Source organism: Octopus bimaculoides, chromosome 1 (genome assembly GCF_046866305.1).
Source record: "Octopus bimaculoides isolate indiv1 chromosome 1, ASM4686630v1, whole genome shotgun sequence".
Taxonomy (NCBI): Eukaryota; Metazoa; Mollusca; class Cephalopoda; order Octopoda; family Octopodidae; genus Octopus; species Octopus bimaculoides.
Window position 1 is genome coordinate 164419377 of NC_142928.1, and position 23114 is coordinate 164442490.

Below are 23114 nucleotides of genomic sequence, written 5' to 3' on the forward strand. Positions count from 1 at the left end.
TCCAGAAACATGATTATTTCATACCTCATATTTTGATCCTCTATCATGAAGAAGATAAATTTAATGACCCTGGCAAAATGAACAAAGTAATGTGTGCAGCAATATCTGGTCCATGTACTGAACCAACACTTCATGAAACCATTAATAAATGAATTATGCATGCTTTCTGTGACAATCTAAATATTAACACACCATGCATGAAGCATTATAAATGTAGTCAAGGCTTCCCTAAAGAATTTGAGAAACATACTCAAGTGAATGTTGATGGATATCCAGTACATAAGATGATCAAACAGCACTGTGCAAATCGACAACAAATACAGATGACAACAGACACACTTCTTTTTATAGCATGGTTGTGAGGTTAAGAATCTCACTTTGAAATCCTGTGGTTTTGGGATCAGCCCCACTGCTTGACACCTTGGGCAAGTATCTTCTACTGTAGACTCAGACAAACCAATGTCATGTGAGTGAGTTTAGCAGACAGAAACTCTGTAGAAGCCTGTTGTGTGTGTGTGTGTGCATGTGTATGTGTGTACGTGTGTGTATGTACGTGTATATATGTAAGTTTGTGTGTGTACGTGTGTGCATGTATACGTGTGTGTACATGTGTGTGCACATGTGTGTGTGTACATGTGTGTGTGTGTGTGTGTGTGCACGTGCGTTTGTGTGTATGTGTGTGTGTTTGATTGCCCCCTACCATACTGCAGTGTGTTAGTTTGTTTACAGCCCTGAAACTTATTCTATTAGTTCAGCAAGAGACCAATAGAATAAGTACCAGACTTCATAACAAGTACTGGGGTTGATTTGTTTGAATAAACACTTTAAGTCAATGCCCCAGCATGGCCACAGTCCAGTGAGTGAAAGAAGCAAAAAGAAATAAATCAATATAGAAATATGATTTTCAATGAAATCAGCCAAATACATCTTCAGATATATGCATAAAGAGCTACAATTTTGCAAATTCTTAAATTGATAAAATTAGTAATGATGACCGAGGAATTGTTCTCAATAAAATTTTGTAATACTTAAGTACCAGAATGTTCCTGAATTAATGACTACTGGAAAACAAAGTGTATAACAAATTGTATGTAGTCGTACAAGAGGCACTTAGGGTGTTTTGCTGAAGGGAATGAGAAGCAAGTATTACAAACTGCTAATTAAAGAAAAGTATCCTTCTGACAACATGGTTCCTCTTGAATGAACAAGATTTCTGGGAGTGAAGCTTGCACTGTTCATCCATTCCAATTTTATATTTTTGATAAAAAAGACTTCAGTAGACAAATCAAGAATCTGTGATGACAGTAGAACTATTCCAAGACTCAGAATATTATTTTTGAAAGTAAAAAAGAGTAACAAGTTGTTAAAGTAATTAAAAAAGATTACACAGCAACAAAATTTGGTTAGTAATGGCAATAAATACATAAAAAAGGATGACTGAAGTTTCCTCCCATGAACTTCCTTTTCGTATCAGGCATTTGTCAATCGTGATATACTCTAGAGATAATCCAAAACCCCCAAGGCAACTCTACCAGCATTTTGAAGAAAACGTGATAGAATATTCCCTAAATAAAGGTGCTTTTTTGAGGTGGGGGTGGGAGGAGGAAGAGCAACAAATAAATGCTTCTGTTCAGTATGGAGACTGTGCAATCCTGAAATTGTTTTACATGATTTCCGTTTGTAACGAGAACTAACCACACAGGATGTAGTTGAGACAAGTGTCAGAAGTTTGAATTTGAAACAAGACATACTTAAATGTATTATACATACTTAAATGTTAATTACTTGTAGAGACACCATATTTCATTATGCAACTATAATATACTACAAAGTATATTAAATGTTTTATAAGAAAATATTGAGTTCTGTTGTGTTAGTAGTGCTATTACATCACTTGTTAAGATTATCTCTTCAGATTTTCTATAGAAATTATAACCAGCACTGATTTGTTATGATGTTTCGTATCTGAATCAGTAGAGATAACCTTAAAAGGGGGTTTAATAGCACTGCTAACATGGTAGGACACAGTGTTAACTTATAAAGTCTTTAATATACCATATTATACTCTTTTCACTACACTATCTATAATACATACATAAATGTATTATCACTGCACTCAATGATCTGGCTGATCATAGACTCTTCTTCATTGATGGATCAGGAGGACCTGGCAAGACATATTTGTACAATACTCTATGTAATTTGTACTATTCCCTAATTGGCTACTTGAAGCAAAATGAACAAAAACTGTTCTCTTTTGTTCAGCCAGAGGAATTGCAGCAGATTTGTTATGCAGGTGAATGGTACACAGCAGATTTCAACTTACTGCTTCTATTATTAATACATCAACATCTTACACGACAATTCCATTTTTAAAGCTACTTCTACCTCTTCTTCATCAATGAAGCATCAATGCTATCTTCCAATCGGCTCTAAATAATTAATGTGCCTTAAAAGAAGATAATGAGGGACAGCAAGCTATTTAAGCAAACTATTTAAGGCGAAGTTGTTCTTCTTGAAGAGGATTTCCATCAAGTAGTGAATGCAATTTTAAGAGATTTAAGTGTTGATATAGAATCATGTGTCAGTAGCTTCCATTTTGGAGATATGTGCAAAAATGATATCTAATTGGTTAACAGGTGATCAGCAACACAAGATGAATTCTCAGTGTACCTGCTTAAAATTGGCAATAATGGCTTCGAGTAATACTGAAATTGCATATGATAAAAAATCATGGAAAGGAAACTTAAGTAGAGAAATATAAGGTGAATTCATCAATGTCACACATTGAAGAAGTAACATATAAATTTCAACATAGAAAGTCCTCAAACAACAAAAGCAAAGATGTGCTCATGCTCAGCATTTTATTATAGGATGTATTCTCAGTAATGTGACACCAGACCAAAGTGTTAATTTGCAATTTAATCAACATCAACATTTAACATCCATTTTACATGTTGGCATGGGTTGGCTGGCTTCACAGGAACTGACAATGCCAGGGGCTGCACCACAGGTTTCTACAGCTGGATGTTCTTCCTAACACCAGCCACTTTACAGAGTGTACTGGGTGTTTTTATGTGACAGTGTCACCAGTGCCCTTTATGTGGCACCAGCATCAGTGCTTTTTTTATGAGGCACCAGCATCCACACCAGTGCTCTTTATGTGACACCTGAAAAATCAGCAGTAAATTTTCCTGTTGACTTTTTATATGTCCAAATTTTACCAAGGATTCCCCCCCTCCCCCATAGACTGAAATTAAACAAAGGTTGCATAATATGGATTCTTTGAAACTTGAATCAAGGATTAGACTTTTAAATGATCCTCATCGGATCATCCTGTCTCTGCATGAGATTTGTATTCATACAATTACATTTACAAGAAGACAAATCCAGCCCATACCAATAATTATTTTGACTTTAAACACAATTTAACTATTCTGATTGGAAAGAAGAAATTTTCCAGTTATTTCTGCATTTTCAATGATGATAAACAAATTGCAAAACTTTTAATAAAATAGGTTTCTTCTTATTGTAACCTGTGTTCAGCCATGGCCAATCTTATGTGATTCTGAGTACAATTTGGCTCTACAGATGGAAGGATACAGAAGTCAAAGACCCTGGAAATCAAATGTCTCAACAAAAAATGCTGTCGTGAAATTTTTGCATTAAATATCTTATAATAAAATTTTGCATTACTTTACTTATTCAATAATTAAATGAACCTCATCATTTTTGATAGGTATAACTCAAGCATTTATAATAATCACTTCATGCTTATGTTATGGAGGTTGATTAAAGCACTGAAATGTAATTCTGATGTATGTAGACAATATACAAAGATTTAGAATTATTGTGTTCACATAATGTAACTGATGTGTTGTATTGAAATATTTAACATTAAAAGTGTTTAAACGCTTTGTGTTTCCTTGGGCTACTAAAAATATGTATTATCATGTAGATTTTTTTGTGAACATTCCATTGAGATGTGTAAGTGTCAGTATGCTGTGTTCATATGATCTATTAATATTCATATTTAAAATAAATGTATTCAGAAAATCTATAATGATAGTTATGCATGTGTATTGAAACTTGAGAAGTTTTCCTGAGATAGATAACATACAGCTGGTTCAGATGAACTACTGATATGTTTTAATGCTGACCTGATGTGTTTAGGTGATCAAAAATATATTGATGTGGATCTACAATATTTAGACAAATAATACTTTGATTCATTGAGGTATTGAAGCAACATTGAGGACATCACTAAAGATTTCCCTTCTTGTGCTGGTAATCCAGCTTTGTAGTGCTTATTGACACTAGACATTAATTTCACAGGAAAATAAATGGTAAGTTGTGTATTACATTCTATGTTGAGGGTTGTAGCAATGCTGTTGAATTGGCTCCAAATAATTAAAATCAGGTTACAGGTTCAATTCTCTAGCAAACAATTCCATTTTCTGGTGTCCACCATAGAGTTTATTTTCTAAAGAGACTCAGGCAGAGATTTGATATAGAGCAAAAATATGCAATGAAAGTTTAGACAACCATTATTTCTGTAGCTGTGTTATGACTGACATATTGAATAATCAATAGAAACAGATGTAATAGAAGTGTCTTCTTCTATAGTCCCGGGCTGAATAAAGCTTTGTGAGTAGATTTGGTAGGCAGAAACTGAAAGAAGCCCACTATATATATGTAAATATGTATATATCCATTTATGTGCATCTTTGTGTCTGTATTTGTCCCCCACCATCGCTTGTAACTGGTGTTGGTTTGTTTATGTCTACATAACTTACTTGTTCAGCATAAGAGATCAATTGTGTCAGGCTTTAAAAAAATAAGTACTAGTGTCAATTTGTCTGACTAAGCCCGTCAAGACAATGCCACAGCATGGCCATAGTCCAATTACTAAGCAAGTAAAAGATAAAGTATAGAAGATAAATAGCCAGTTGAGAAGAGAGAATTATCTTCAACAAGATTTATTAATAAACCAAAAATTTTTATATACAAGATGTACAATTTGTTGAATTTTTATATGTTCTGTACATGAATTAAGAAATAGTGACATGGACAAAAGATGAGAGCTGAGGAGTCTCACATAAACGTAGGACATAGCCTCTGGCTGCAACAAAAATAATCTCTAAGACAGAAAGCTAAGGCATGAGAGAGTTACCTTATTAAATGTGTGCTTCACAACACATAGCCTTCAGTCACAATAAGAAAAATCCCTATAAAGGGATGAACTTCAGGGGTTTTTATATGCTCAGTAAAAAGTTTTGAAATATTCCTTAAGACTTTTAGGCATGAATTTAATCTTTTCTTTTGTCTGTCAATGCTTATCAAAAACTGATATCAAAGATAATTGGTTGGAAAAAATGTCCTTAGATGTAATAATAGAGCTTAAAGATATAGCCAAATTAACTCTGATCGACATTAGGAAATATTAATCTCTGGTAATATTAATCACTTGTAGCAATTATCTCTGGTCAACATTATCAAATATGTTAATATTAGTCAGCAGAAGCAATTTTCTCTAATCAAACATAATAATATTATTTGCTACAAGCAGTTTTGATTTTAAAACTTAAACATTCCAAGTTCAAATTCAAAGAAAGCTATCTGTTACACTTCTATCGATGACAAGAGATTCTCTCTCTCTCTCTCTCTCTCTCTCTCTCTCTCTCTCTCTCTCTCTCTCTCTCTCTCTCTCTCTCTCTCTCTCTCTCTCCCTCCCTCTCTCTCTCTCTCTCTCTCTCTCTCTCTCTCTCTCTCTCTCTCTCTCTCTCTCTCTCTCTCTCTTTCTCTCCCTTCCTCTCCTTAATCCTTTAACATTTAAACTGGCCATTTCAGGCCCAAACATTCTACCTGTTTTCTGTTCAAACTGGCCAGACCAGACCTCTCACACCTACCCTACAATGTTATTCTCAAAATAAACAATCACATCATAAAAATCTCAAAGCTAAAAGGTAACACATATTTCAAAACAATGTGGCTCAGTAAGCATCACCTTTCACAGAGTAATTAGAATGCTAAAAGGTTAACCCTTTAACCTCAAGGTTGTTGTAGGCACTCTGTCGCTTACGATGTCAAGGGTTCCAGTTGATCTGATCAACGGAACAGCCTGTTTGTGAAATTAACGTGCAAGTGGCTGAGCACTCCACAGACACGTGTACCCTTAACGTAGTTCTCGGGGATATTCAGCGTGACACAGTGTGACAAGTCTGACCCTTTGAATTACAGGCACAACAGAAACAGGAAACAGGAAGTAAGAGTGAGAGAAAGTTGTGGTGAAAGAGTACAGCAGAGTTCGCCACCATCCCCTACCGGAGCCTCGTGGAGCTTTAGGTGTTTTCGCTCAATAAACACTCACAACGCCCGGTCTGGGAATCGAAACCGCGAGTCTGCTGCCCTAACCACTGGGCCATTGCGCCTCCAACCTCAAGGTAAACAATACTTAACATTCAAATACCAAGTATTGTGGAAGATACTCAACACCCAAGCACCAATCTCAGAATCCCAGTTGTCCCCAACAGCGCAGTTTTTGGGGTATGCTCTGCCCTCATTTCAATTCCAATTTCTCCAACATCCCTTCATCATCAACAGATTTACTCAAAAAATAACGTTCCATGACAACTGTATTCATCATCTTAATCCATTTTGTTCTAAGTCTGTGTTGCTCACCCGCAAGGCACCTGCCTGGTGAAAGTCTGTTACCTGTGTGTTTGTCCTCATTTATGCCGTCGTTTGTATAAATTCTTTTATCCATTATTCTCATGATCAAGAAAGTGGTGATAAAGTGTCACAACCACCAGTATTTTTATTGAGACATCATCTCTGGAGGGGTTTGTCTCAAAAGACTCAGAGAGGCCTCACTACCCTTAAAAGTTTAAGTGAGCTATCCTGCACTGGACACCAACCCAATACTCTGAGCTCTGCAGCTGTTGAAATACATACATATATATATATATATATATATATATATATATATATATATATAAATATATCTATATACATGCACATACCCAGACATACATATGTGCACACATATATAAACACATTATTATTATTATTATTATTATCATTATTATGGAGCTCCTGGAGTCTTGTATTATTATTATTATTATTATTATTATTGTTATTGAGTGAGAGAGCAGTGCATGCCATGAAAGTGACACTGAGGTAAAATATACGAAGCTCAGCATACCCATCATGAATACTCAACTGATAAGGGCACACCAGGCACATGCATCACAGCCATATGTGCACGACATGGTGATCTCATATCAAGGTAAACAGTGCATGACCTTGCAGGTAGGGCCCAGTTAGAATTTTCTTCAGGTCGGGTAGCCCAGCCCACTCAAAAGGTCCTTGAATAAGGGTTGTTTAAGGATGTTAAATGAAATGCCCATGTTTCCAGAACTGGATTATTCAAACCCCAAAGAATCCCTCTCAACACATGGCTATGATGCTCTCCAACTACTTCTGCTCATAATCAGAGATGCACATATCATCAGCCACCAGAGGACATCAAACAACTGACAAGAAAATCTGTGGAATTGAGCAGAATATTTGCTGAAGCCCATCTTATAATTATCATATTTTGGCTTTGCTTCAAATTTCACAAGTTGCATCAAGGGCTCGACCAGAGACACCAAGGGGCAGCAAGATTTTGTATCTAAAGATGGTAACAGGTAAGGTGCCATGCAACTGAAAAAAACTGATGTCTGTGGGGAAAAAATACTGAATGTGTTAGGTTGAATTTACATGAAGAAGAATTTATGTAGAATATGTGAAGTGCCCATAAGTATGACCTTTTGCAATTCAACTATTTCAAGGCTGCCAGTGATTCAATTTGGTTATTTACTTGCTCCTCTTGTTGTCAGCCATGTGCCACAGTGGCAATGGGAAATGTTGTTGATTTGAGATACCACATTCTTCTAATTTCAATTTCCAGATCCTTATATTTGCTCAATTTCTCAATTGTTTTCAGAGATGTAATTTGTCAGCTGGGGCTGCACCATATTGACTGAGCTGCCCAGTTATATCTCAGCAAGTACTCTGTTGATGCCGGTCAGCTGCATCCAGAAATTATGTGGTCAATTGTCTTTTTATATTCTCAGCATATGTGGCCCAATGGGTTGCTTTCAAGTTTCAGAACATAGGTTATTCAGAGTAGATCAGAAGATTTTCTGCAGAGAAATAAATGGAGAGTGTACAGATGAAAAGTTGATACCAGATAACACTGAAAGTCAAAGGTTTTGGAGGGACATCTGGAGCAAAGAGAAGGGGTACAAGAAGGATGCTGAATGGTTGCAAGAACTGAAACAAACAGTAGTCATTCCAAAACAGGCAGAATTAGTCATTTCAGTCACAAAAGTGAAGGAAATTAGCAAAAAAAATGGGCAACTGGAAGGCCCTGGAACCAGATGGAATTCTAGGCTACTGGATCAAAAGATTTGGTGAATGTCATGCACGAATAGCTGCACAACTCAACACCTTGTTAAATGCCAACCAAGTAACACCAGAATGGTTGACAATGGGCAGGACAGTGCTACGCTTGAAAAACAGCGTAAAAGGCAATACAGTAGACAATTACAGGTCAATATCCTACTTGCCACTCATGTGGAAATTATTGACTGGAATAGTCGCAGTCATTATTATTATTATTATTATTATTATTATGAGTTTTTCTTCTTTCATTTTGTTTCCATTTCTTGTTGAGAGCCTTCCCGACACTTAGGGCAAAGAAACTCACTGTATACATTGGCAGGCCATTAAAATAAACACACCAGATTGTTCATTTACAAAACTCAATAAAGTTATAAAAAATATTTTACATAGATGGCAATTCACATAGCTGGTTCTCACAGCAACATTGCTCTTCTCAAAAGTGTGAAGTAGCTAATAAAACAGTCTTTTGCACTTCTTGCATAGATAGTAAGCCAATTATTATGCTCAAATAATTTTCAGTTCCCTTTTTGATCATTCCAAGTGCTCCTACAATCACTGGTACTGTAACCGCCTTGAGATGCCTCATTTTTTTTTTCAATAAGCAAATCTTTATATTTTCTAAGCTTGTCAAATTCTTTTGTATCATTTCTATGGCATAACATGTGTTCTATGATAAACTGTTATGTAAATATAACTTCACATATGTATCACATAATTTTTATTTTGTTTTATGTACCAGATCTTACTACTTTGATACAACTCCTCTGTGCATCATAAAATTCCTTTATGTAAAAATAATACCACCTTCTTATGTTGTTTGAGCCTTTCTCATAAAGTAATCATTCTATTTAGACAATCATTTCACTATATCATAATTATATCTTTATCATTATTTAATTTCTCGGCACTAAGAAGAAGCCTTCTTCTTGTATATCGCATTAATCCACTGTTGTGAGATTATCCATCACGATTGATAACAATTTCACAGCTTTGACATAATCAGTGTTTATGGTGCTGGCATAGTTGCATGAAAAGAAAATCACACCACTAGATTTGTTGCAAAGGAAAGGAAAATATTTTCTTTGATTATTGTGGCATGTATACATTTCTTAAGGCTCCTATGAGCCTTTATATCAATTTCTGATATAGGCAAAAAGCCATAAATTACAGAGGAGAATGCAATATTTAGATAAACAACACACTTGGCTAATATTTATGTTATCAATTCCAAAAGGATTTAAATGCAAAGTCAGGCATGCCAAGATTTGAACACAGTGGGTGCAGGTGTGACTGTGTGGTAAGAAGTTTGCTTTCCATACACATGGTTTCAAGTTCAGTCCCACTGCATGGTACCTTAGGCAAGTGTTTTCTGCTATAGCGCCCAGACCTACCAAAGCCTTGTCAGAGGATTTGATTGACAGAAACTAAAAGAAGCCTCTCATATATATGTACATGTACAGATGTACGTGTGTGTATGTGCGTGCATGTGTGTGTGTGTGTGTGTGTTACTGTTTCCATGTCTTAACTGCATGTGATAATTGAAGACAAGTGTTACTATCATGCAAGCAGTGTCCTTTTTGTCCAACCTTCTATGACATTTGTGATCATGGGGAAATATTACCTTACTTTGAAACAGATGAGGGTTGGCAACAGGAAAGGCATCCAGCAGTAGAAAATCCACCCCAGCCATCCAACCCATGCAAGCATGGAGAAGTAGACGTTAAAATGAGGATGATGATGAATATAAAGGGATGTAACTAAATACTATAATTTTGTTAGAAGGTCCAGAGGAAAGAGTAATGCCCATGAGTTTAACCAACCTTCCAAGACCAATGAGATGGGTATCATTAATGGTTTCTCTGAAACTATTGCAAGTTAATGACTGTAGGACAGACATGTAAAGGGAGGAAATTCCAGAGGGAGATGTTCTGAGGAGGAAAGATTTAAGATTAGATGATCAATGCAAGGCCTAAGAGAGTGTTGGATGCAGCATAGGTGATGAGAAGAGGAGAGATGAGTGAGTAGAAATCACTAAACAGAGGATGGCAGGAGACTAGACAGCTATGAAAAGCAGAGGTAAAGCTCTGCAAAGCAGTAGAAAAGACAGAAAGGGAGAGAGAGGGGGAACTAAAAAAAGATTGCACATTTATAAGCCAGGGACTGAAGCATTGTCCGTGATTAACTTCACACCAATCGATCAAGTGTCCTGTCTCTGGATGTGGTTTAGTATATCTGTGTATACAGCAGCTGCAGCAGCAGCAGTAGCAATAGCAATCACACTCTCTCCAATGTAAGACCAATATTCCATTCCAGGAGAAAGGCATTTTGTCTGGTGTTCTGATGCCCTATCAATTCTGCCAACTCACTGCTCCTTTCATATTGATTGATAAAATGATGCACACGTATCTAGTCCAGAGTCAGGTGATCATTGTTATATCCTTGCTGTTACATGTTATCCATAAGTTAAGTATTTACTCTGAGTTTCCAAGCTCATATTTTATTAATATAAATATTTAGATATACACTGTATATCTAAATATTTACAGTATATTCACAGTATATTTACAATATATTCTGTAAATATTCAAAGATTTGCTTTCCTTGGTAACAAATCTACCATTATAATTTTCTATCAGCAAAACTTCACCTTAAAAACTCTTCACAGAAATCTATCAGGAAGCTTTCTATAAGGCCAGTTGACCTACTAGAAATAACACCAAAATCATCCACAAATCAGTGTTCTTCCCCTGCTGCCACTTAAATAATGTAAGCAATCTTCTGTATAGGTGCAGGCATGGCTGTATAGTAAGAAGCTTGCTTCCCAGTTACATGGTTCCAGGTTCAGTCCCACTGCATGGCACCTTCTTGGGCAAGTGTCTTCTACTATAGCCTTGGGCCAACCAAAGCCTTGTGAGTGGATTTGGTAGACGGAAACTGAAAGAAATCCATTGTGTGTGTGTGTGTGTGTGTGTGTGTGTGTGTGTGTGTATCAATTGAATAATATAAAAATACATATTTCAAACAATGATATAATGTCATTTACCTTTGTTAAATGACTTTATATCATTGTTTGAAAAAAATATGTATTTTGTGTGTGTGTGTGTATAAAAAAAACCCACCTTTTTTGTATTTATTTTTACTCGCATATATATATATATTCTATTGTGTATAAGCCAACATGTCTGTGAAACAACAAACAAAATTAACGGAATCGGAAAAAATTCTGATGGAAATTTCATCCAAACTATCAATCCTCATCACAACGATAGAAACACAATCCTCTATCTTAAAAGAAATAGAAAAACAATCAACAGATGGAAAACTCATCAACGAACATATAAACAATGAAATGAAGAATCTCACGGAAATCATACCAACAATTATAAAGTCTACCAAAGAAAATCTACCACAACCTCCGTGGATATCAGAAATAAATGAAAGAAATCTGGAAAATGAAGCCCACCGAAAAAGAAAAGAAATTTGGCAGACATGGAAGAAATCTCTCAATATAAGAAAACAAAACTTCTGGAAAGCATATAAATGCGAAAAATATGCCGAAACACACTCAGAATGGATTTCCTTAACGGCACCCATACTTCCTCGGAAGTACCTAATTAAAGAAATTAGAGGAGAACCAGAGGAAGAAACAAAACTCCGATGGGATCTCGCATTAACAAAATTCAGGACCGACATTTCTATCACCCTGTCTAAACAATCCCGTTATAAAACCAAATATGAAGCAATCGACAGTCTTATTGAAGAAGAAATATCAAAACTAGCAACTGGCAATGTAGAAGAAAAAATGCGCGAACTATGGATCAAAGATATCTCCAGAGAAGAGAACAAATCACGCAAATTATGGCAGCAGAAACAACTATTCCTGGATAAATATTCTACCAACTACGGTAAAGAATTTAGAACCCAGAGAAATAACAGTAAAAAAGAACAATCTCACCAAGGTAACAAAAACCAGAGCATGAGGCAACATCAACGCCCATCCCACCAGGAATCAAAGAGGAACTACGGTAAGAACTCTTCCCCTTTTGTACGCAAACACCCTAATCTACACATTATAAACAAAAAACATGAACAAAATAAATATTTCTCTGATCAGACCTTTAGACGTAGGAACACCAGATCATTTTCAAAACCTCAACAAAGATTACCTACAAAAAACGGGGGAAAAAACCGGCCTAGAACCAGAAACAATACCAGACCATCCTCTCAGATCACTAAAACCAATACTTACAAATTGAAAAAGAAGATATTTAATTCTGAAAATAGGAAGGCAAACATAACAACACCAGGTAAAATAACACAACGAAAACACAAACTTCAAATCAACACCAACAAAAATAGTAACCATAAACAGAAAAAAATTCATTTTTTAATGTCAGGACAACAAACACCGGAGAAAGAAACACTCCAAGAAGTAACATACCCAAAACAATTGGACACATAGACCTTAAGATAATTAATCTTTCCAGAAGAGATCTTGACAATGATGAAACCCAACTTCTGTTAAAAGGCCTGAAATTTACACCTACACCAACAGTCAACCACCATGAACTAAAGGAAGATATCCAGAAATTCTGTCGCAAATTACGACTTGTCGAATTCTTCACCACCAATATTAATAATAAAAATAATAATGAAACCGAAGATTCTTTAGTGAGGAATAAATCAAATTTCACCCCACCAAAAGGCAGAAATATCTACCTGGACCAATATATTGACACCCTATCAAACTTCCCCCTAAAACAAAATACCAAAATTAGGCCGAACATTAACAAATCAGAGATATCTGCACTTAAACGCATATAAAACGATGAAACAATAATAATTAAACAAGCAGATAAAAGGGGTGCAATCGTCATCATGGATGTGGAATACTACAAGGATTTAGTTGAGGAACAACTAAATGACACAACCTTCTATTGTGAAATACCCTCGAACATAGACCACCACATCATGAAGAAGATCAACCACTTAGTTTCTAAACACTACAACTCACTCACTGACAATGAAAGAGACTACATCACCAACTTCGAACCAAAACCCAGTAACTTTTACGGCTTACCCAAAATACATAAGTCAGAAGATATTCAACAGGGAGTAAAGGAACAAGGAAGTGAATACATAAAAGTGCTACATCCAAAAGATTTAAAACTTAGACCAATTATAGCTGGCCCAGTATGCCCTACTCACCGTCTAAGCAATTTCATCGACATTCTTTTGAAGCCACTTTGTACATACATACCCAGTTTCATTCGGGATGACATCGACTTTTTATCCCATCTTCCCAAAACCACTGAAACAAATTCAATCCTACTGAGCTTCGATGTAGTAAGCCTATACACAAATATCCCACATGATTTAGGAATAAAGGCGGTTGAATACTGGGTAAACAAACACAGAGAAGCAATTCCCAACAGGTACACGGTGACATTTATACTAGAATCAGTGAGACTTATCCTGGAAAATAATACGTTCTTCTTCAATGGTAAGAACTATATCCAAATTAAAGGCACGGCTATGGGGACGAGGTTTGCCCCCGTTTATGCGAATTCGGTGATGGGTTACTTGGAACAAAAACTCTACCAGGAAATAGAGGAGAGATATAACACCGAATTTAGGAAACTTATAGAAAAAGCATGGAAGAGATACCTGGACGATTGCTTCATAATCTGGACCAAACCTCAAAGCATTGTGGAAGAATTTAACACCCTCCTGAACAACCTACACCCATCCATCCAATTCACAAAGGAGATGAACAGTAGCAAATTACCATTTCTAGATATAATGGTAATTAAAAAGAACACCGCCATTACCACAGATATATATTACAAACACACAGACACACACCAATACTTGAACTTTAAATCGTGCCATCCACCCCATACAAAACGCAACATACCATACTGCCTAGCCAGGAGAATATGTACTATTGTAGAGGATATAGAGACCAGAAATCAACGCCTGATGGAACTGAAAGAATTTCTGGTGAAGCAAAAATACCCATCACGACTCATAGAAAATGGTATTCAGCGGGCTTTGAAAATACCCATACAACAACTGAGGACACCGCAAAGAAAAGACAAACAGGAAAAGATCATTCCATTTATAGTGACACAAAATCCATGCCACCAGAACATCTTTAATATCGCCAAAGCGAACTTACCGATCCTTGCACAAAGTAAGGAATTGAGAAATATCATTACAGATCAAAATATAACTCTCAGTAAGAGACAACCTAAAAACTTGAAAAAACTATTAACAAAGGCAAGGTTTGACCTCAGCAACAAAAATCAAACATTCACTGTATCCAAATGCAATGATAGCCGATGCGGCACATGCCGATCAATCCATACCGGCCCATATATGAACACAAAAACAGGGAAAATATTCACCAATGCGAACATGAACTGCAAAAGTAGAAATCTAATCTACTGCATCAAATGCCCTAATTGTGAAGAATTGTACGTTGGCCAGACAGGTAATGCACTATCGGAACGCTCACAGGTACATCGACAACAGATTAAAAACCCAGAAGTCCGCCAAATACCACTGAGTAACCATCTAGCAACATGTGGTCATCAAACTTTTATTATATTTCCATTCCATAAACTTTATAACCGGAATGAAATTGAAAGAAAATGCAAAGAAAAGGACTTTATTAAGAAATTCAAACCCACTCTTAACAAACAATGATTAAATCCATCTTACTTGGGGTTTAAAAATCTTATCCCTGTAACCAAAACACAAAAAAATCTCTCAGATATCATCATTTCTAGAAATAGATTTGGCATCATTTCTAAGAACAGCCAAACACCTACTGGGGTTTAAAAATCTTATCCCTACAACCCACACAAAACAAGAAATTAAAATATCATCATTTCTAAAAATAGATTTAACATCAATTCTAAAAATAGCCAAACACCTACTGCTGCCGTCCAAAGGAATTGGTATAAAAGACAGAAAACCAGCCAACTTATTACAGTCTGTTAAAGTCTGTCATACCGGCCATGACGAAGGGAAATAGCCCTGAAACTCGAGTCGCCTTTATATATATATATTTATATTTATATATTTATATATTTGATCCTTTATATTGAACACTCAATATTTCATCTACATTCAATACTTTCTTTCATGGTGCCATCCATTTTTATTTTATTTTATTTTATATTGTATATTGTATATTCCATATTCTATACCCCACATTAGTTCTGCAGGAATATAAATAAAACATAAAAAACAGACAGTGTTGGAACTCTTTTAAGCAAAATAATATATATATATATATATATATATATATATATATGTACACACATATATATATATGTGCGTGTATGTATATGTATATATATATATATATATGTGTATATGTATGTATATATATATGTACATATATGTGTGTGTGTGTGTGTGTGTGTGTATCTATGTGTGTGTGTCTTTGTGCCTGTGTTTGTCTTCCTACTGCTGCTTGCCAGCCGGTGTTGGTGTGTTTGCATTCCCATAACTTACCAGTTCAGCAAAAGAGACCAATAGAATAAGTACCAGGAAATGTCAGATGATGTTGAAGGCTATATAAACTAGGTTGAAAGAGAGCGGAAGAAAAGAAGAAGGAGGGGAGAAAAAGAAGGAGCATCGAAGGAAAAGTGCCACTAAAGAGAGAGATAGATAGATAGAGAGAGAGAGAGAGAGAGAGAGGTGGTAATGGCCAGAGAGGTTGATCCATTCAATTAAAAATTCAAAGCAGTGCCCCAGCATGGCCGCAGTCCAATGACTGAAACAAGTAAAAGGTAAAAGATAAAAAATAAAAAATATTTAAAAAAAAAGAAATAAGATGGACTGATATGGCTGGAATACCTTTGATTATAGATTTGCTATATCAAAGTTGATATGAAGCTAAAACAAACAATGATAGCATATCACACAATATTTTATACAATATCCAATACATTTAATCTTTATGCTGTGCGTGATGTAATGAATGATGCCTTTTGCTTCAACATAACAATCTGTCTGAGTTAAGCTAATACCTTTATTATCATATATGATAATCCATTGTCATGAAGTAATCCTCCAGTTGAGATACAAATTTCACTGCTTTGACAACATTCTGTTTTGACAAAACAATTTATTTGATTGAACAATGTAATTCCTCTAGAGTTAGAATGGTGTGATTTCTTGTCCTGTGATAATAGCAAGCTCTTTGTAGGAAAACGGTAGAATTTGAATGAAGCACTGATGTTTTGCATCAGCAAAGGCAAATAATTCAAACAGTAGAATGTGTTTTTATGCCATGAGGAAGAAGAGAAGTCTATAACGTTTTGGACAGAATCTTTTGTTGGGCAGAAAAAAAGGAAATGTCAGATGGTGTTGAAGGCTATATAAACTAGGTTGAAAGAGAGGGGAAGAAAAGAAGAAGGAGGGGAGAAAAAGAAGGAGCATCGAAGGAAAAGTGCCACTAAAGAGAGAGATAGATAGATAGTGAGAGAGAGAGAGGTGGTAATGGCCAGAGAGATGAGAAAATACAAGAGAAAATAAATGCCAGTAGATATGAAAATGTTGAGCCGAGAGTAGATAAGACAGTATACAGATACATACACACTCACACATGCATAAAGGTATTTACAAATACAGGCTCTCTCTCTCTCTCTCTTTCACACACACACACACGCATACACACACACAGAGGAAGTGAAAGAAGTTTATTCATACACTCACGTGCACAAATATAGATGCATGTATGAATACAAAAGAAGATACGTGCATGTTAATATACTTCATACAAAATATACAACCACACACATATATAAATATCTCAAGTCATTATTATGTATGCATATATAAGCATGTATATATGTGTGTGTGTGTATATATATATATGTGTGTGTGTGTGTGTATGTAATATATATATATATTTCTATATATATATATTAATAGTTTAGAGAAGAACCACCACGGTGCAACTCAAACGATGAAGGAGATCAGACACCATCAAGAAAAGCGTACTATACAAAATACTAATTTAAAAATCTAAAAAATCCAAGAGACAAGCTACATATACAAGTACACACACACACACACACACACATGCATATACATGGTCAAAAATCTATGTACAGGGTAACAAACAAGTGAGATTTGTTACAGTCACTCAACGCACTTAGAAACAACAAACAAATCTCACTCACATCAAGTACCAACTTTTTAAACTGGAAGGACACATTTGATTAAACAAACCCTCTCCAATATACAAAATGAACACGTGGGGCCACAGATCTACCCCGTTAAAACTGACCAGAAGTAAACAACAGCAATAGAAATCAGTACATATATATATATATATATATATATATATATATATATATATATATATATAGTTGTGAAGAGGTTTGGGTGGTAAGCTTTCTTATAAACTCAATGATTTTTATATAAATACTTTTTGTAGTCTCTCTTTATATATATTTCTTCAGTCTTTATCTGTGATGCTTTATGCTATGATTTCATTAATCTCATGGTTGATTAAATCCTACCTTCTTAAGTCTGTTATGGATTATTAAATTATTGTAATGTATCTGAATAATAATTTTTCCTGATGCAAAAGCATATTTCAAATTATTGTTGATCTGTTCTTTTGCAATTCTTAAATGCACTTAGTGTGTTTGTTGGCTTGCAATAAGTAAGAAAATCAATAATTCTTATGCATCATTCTGTTTCATTGGAACTACGCTCTACTGACAGGGTACCATAAGTTTATGATCTGTATAATTGGCCTTGGACAAAAGCAAAGACAGGGTTTCAGTTACTCAAAGCTGAATACAACATTCCGTGTGCACAGTGCTTACAGAGACAGGATTTGTGAATTAATTAAGCAACAGTTGATGGGAATGCTTGTCAACAACTAGTGGTGGGTTGCTTCGAAGAGGATGATCTAAAAAAGATCAACAGGATTTAGCAAAGAAGTAAGAGCAAAGAGAAACGGATTAGAGGGGAAGAAAGGGAAAAATCAGAAGAGCTGATAAAGAAAGGTATCATGACTGACATGCTAGCAGCAAGAATGGCTCTCAATTATTCATCGTGAAACATATAGGTTGTTGAGGTGTATGCTCTGGATCAAATAAATACCAGTCAAATGCCAGACACTCATGTCACAGCTCTCTGCCAGAAAAGAAATATGACCGGTAGAATTTCTATGTTAACTTTCCATAAAGAACTGATGGTGGGAAACAGTGACATTCTCTGGTTACTCAGGGTATCAACAAGAATCAACTGGCTGTCTGTTCTGAAGAACTGCAAGCATGGAAACTATGGATAAATTCCAGAAATTTCTGGCTTGGAAACTTTATTGTGGAGCACTATTGATTCAAGATGTATAAAATATGAATTATTCTGTTCAAAATACCCTTCGCATCCATCACTTTTTTTTCTATAACATATGAACTCTAAATGCTTACATTTGTAAATCACATAAACATAGAAAATGATAATATGCAACAGCAGCAGCCTAGGGCCAGGAAGGAAATTGTCTCAGTTGTGTTTTTCAGTTGAATGCTAAGCAGCAACTATTGAATAACCTATTTTCTATTTGTATAATAACAGTTAAAAGTATTTGTTTATAGGAAAGTGGGTTATACATCTTTAGATTGTATACCTGACTTTCTACTATAAAATTATAGAATATAACGGAACGCTGAACTCCAGACTAAACAACTTAAACAACACTTTATTTAGGTGGTAAACATATAAACACATCTTTAGTTCTTGTTGTGAGCGAGCTGTCGAGTGTAAGTCCGAAAGATGTAGAGACAGCTTTAAACACACGTCCATGCTCAATCGCTGGCCAGCGAGAAAGAGAATGAATTGAGCGGGAAACGCTTGCTTGTTTAATTCTATGCATGCGTAAGACTACGCATGCGTAAGACTACGCATGCGCAGGCGTTACTACATGTTAAAGCTCCCAGTCAAGATACTCTAAAACTTTTTTGGTGTATTTTTATATCACCTCTTTTCTGTTGGTATTTTATAATACTAATTATGCCTTCCAATCCCTGAAATCCCCAATTCAGTCATACCTGTAAATACTTATCGTTCCTTAGTTAAGACTGGATGACCATCAAACAAAATGAGGAAACAGTGAATGAATTAAAGAAAGATTTAAAACAGTTGGATTAACTTGGGTATAAACAACAACAACAAGGGCTCTGACTTTCATGCAAATTAGGGCATTACTTCCAGTAGATCCTATACTAAATTTGTTTTCCTCTGGCTTCTGCAGATTTCCACCATTCAACACCCAATCCATTTCACTACAATGTGGCATTACACTCAAAGGAATTTTACATGGTTGCCATAGCTAAATCTTCCCTAAATCATGCCTTCTTTCTTAAAAATGACGGTATATATTGGACATTGTCGTCCTAGATATACAGAAAGACAAGATGATATGATCATGTGATCATAGTTGGATTGCTCTTTGTCAGAGGTCTTCTCTCCTCCACCAGGGCTGACTTGCAGTTAAACTGCTTTTCTTACACATGACTTTACACACATAGAGATATACCCAACACTGCCTGTGATAGAAGACAGAAACTACTACTACTACATCCTGTAACAACTATTATATAAGAAAGAGATAAATGACTAGAGTAATAATCACTCTATTTGTTTCCTTTTGTTCCATTTCTGGATGAGATCAAACAACAAACATTAGACAGGCAGTTTACAATGATTTGATGAAGATGGAAGACATCTGAAACAGCTTGCGTTATTTACAAAAATTCCAAAAATGTGTAGTCATTATTAGTTTTAGCAGCAAAAGTAATTTGTGAGCAGATGTGGCTGGACTGATTTTGTAATGAATTTAGAAATTGAGATTTCGAAAGATTACTTTATAAACTAATTAATTTTTGTTGTGTGGGATGAAAGAACACGAGAAAACTTAAGCAGACACATTTTCTAAATAAGAAATTAGTTTAGTCCTTCTTGTGAAAGAAATGAGAGAATGTTTAAGTTTTTATTTTAAGATAATCACAAATAGTAACTTGTTTAAATTTGTCAAAAATATCTAATGAAATTTTTTAAATATTTGGAAAGCCAAATATTTTAGTCAAATGCAAAATGTTTCACTTTGGAATGATCGTTTCTGATGAGCAACTTTGAAAATTATAACTTGAATTTCACTTTAAACATACTCTTCTATATTCATGTATATGACTCTCTCACCAGAAGCCAATACGCTCAGATTACTCTGCCAAATATAATGCTTATTTATTCACATTGTTTTAAATTAATCATGCATAATCTTGAAACTGTGACAATGTGATTACTTACTTTAAGAGTATTATTGTAGAGTAAATGTGAGAAGCCATATATGGCCAGTTTTAACATAAAACTGGTAGAATATTTAAACCAGATATGGCTGGTTTAAATGCAAGGATTAAGCCAATTATGCATTAGAATGTACCATTCAAAAGATGCATTAAGTAAATGTTGCTCGAGTAACACTTTGGTATCTAAACCGACTATATCTGGCTGAAATATTCTATCTGTTTTAGGCTCAAACTGGCCAGAACCTGCCTCTCACACCTACTCTACAATGTCGTTCTAGAAATAAACAGCCACATCATTGAAATCTTGAAGCTACAAGGTAATATATGACTATTTCCAAACAATGTAAATAATAAGTATTACATTTGAAAGAATAACCTGAATGGTAAAGGATTAAAATTAAAATATAGATTAATTTTGCTTTTATTTTGCAACTTATACAATAAGAAATATTTTTTGAAAAATATGTTGATTATTGCTTAATATTAACAAAATGTGAATAACACATTGTATAATCATACTGAAGGAGAAAGAATGTCAACCTTGATCTGAATCAGCTAATCACATGTGAAATGTTTGTTGCCATTTTCATTTGTATATCAAAAGGAACCACAAGGTAACATTTGTATCTTGCTACTACATGGAAAAAAAATGGAAAGAAACTCCTGAAAAGACAAGAAAAAGATTCCAAATGCTTAAAATTCAGAGAGCTCCTACCTCTGCTGATTAGAAAGAGCCTCTCACTCAGAGTAAAAGGTAGACTGTATGATGCCTGTGTGTGAACAACCATGCTACACAGCAATGAAACACATGCTGTGACTGCTGAGGACATGCGCTGGGTTGAAAGAAATGAAGCTAGTATGCTCCGCTGGATGAGGAAAGCTGTGTGAATAAGTGTCATACCCTAACAGTGGAGGGAACTTGTGGAAGAGGTAGACCCAGGAAAACTTGGGATGAGGTGGTGAAGCACGACCTTCAAGCATTGGGCCTCACAGAGGTAATGACAAATGACCGTGACCTGACAAGCCAAGTGAGATTATAGCTGTGGTTGATGCCAGTGTTTGCATAACCGGCCCATTTAAAAGTACCCTTCAATTATCGGGCAATATACTGTGCTTGAGAAGACCTGTTGAGTCAAGTGAAATCGTTGTTGTGTCCAATGCCAGTGCCGTCAGACTGGTACCCGTGCTGGTGGCACATAAAAAGCACCATTCGAACGTAGTAGATGCCAGTGCTGCCTCCTGGCTCTCGCGCCAGGGGTTCATAAAAAATACCATTCAAGCATGGTCAAATTCAGTGCTGCTTGACTGGTCCCCATGCCAGTGACACATAAAAAACACCCACTACATTCTCAGAGTGGTTGGCATTAGGAGGGGCATCCAGCTGTAGAACCTTGCCAGATCAAATTGGAGCCTGCTGACTTGCCAGTCTTCGTACAAACCATTCAAATCATGCCAGCATGGAAAGGAGACGTTAAACAATGATGGTGATGATGATATAGCCTCAATAGAATTTCTTCCAGTAAATACATGTACATTTAACTGATCTTTTTTTCGTCATATGATAACCATTTATCTGATTGCTCCAATTTAGCTTTATAAAACAAATTATTCCTTTGACAAAAATACAAGAAGAGATATGTACAATGTCTATCATATTTGTATAACATAAATTATCTAATTGACTTATCAATGTATTTTTTCACTAAAACATTCATGTAAACTGTTGCAAATTAATAGCTAGTATTTTCTCCAATTGAATTCCATATTTGACTTGTTTTGTCAATCCACACGGTATAGTATTAATGTTACTATATAATACCATCAAGATCTGTTAGAACATATTTTCTCTCTTGGTAAATTGGGAAATACAGGAAAATTATATACAACCAATTTCCTGTCATATTTAATAACAAACCCTTAAATTTCCTATATTGGTGACTCTGATTTTAAATACACCTCAAATAGACATTTTGACAGCTATAGCTCAGTATGTCTTACATTTTTAAGCATTTGAGTAGCACATTGTTTACAAACTCTTTCACACACTATTTGTGAAAATCATCAGCTTTAAGTTGCTCTCCATTTTGACTGTCAAACCAGCACATAGTTTTTCATAGTTTGCAAGTCAATTTCATCTTGCAAAACCCCCACCCACTCTATTCCCCATGTGCCTTAAGGGGCCACCTGGATACTTTGATACTTCATCTCCACTATCTCTTTACAGCTCCTGCTTATTATCCTCTCTCTCTCTCTCTCTTTTACTAAATGTGAGTAGTAATACAGCTTCTCTACAAGAGCTACTCTGTGCTCTCCACCCCATTG

The 23114-nt window shown here is 35.4% G+C and overlaps 1 long non-coding RNA gene across 1 annotated transcript in view; it reads left to right on the forward strand.

Annotated features, from left to right (window-relative positions):
- The window catches only part of LOC128249279 (uncharacterized), a 110664-nt gene that overhangs the window by 68172 nt on the left and 19378 nt on the right, over positions 1-23114 (forward strand). The window contains exon 2 of the long non-coding RNA XR_016244183.1: positions 21018-21109. This is a non-coding gene — a long non-coding RNA (uncharacterized LOC128249279). The remainder of the gene's footprint in view (positions 1-21017; positions 21110-23114) is intronic.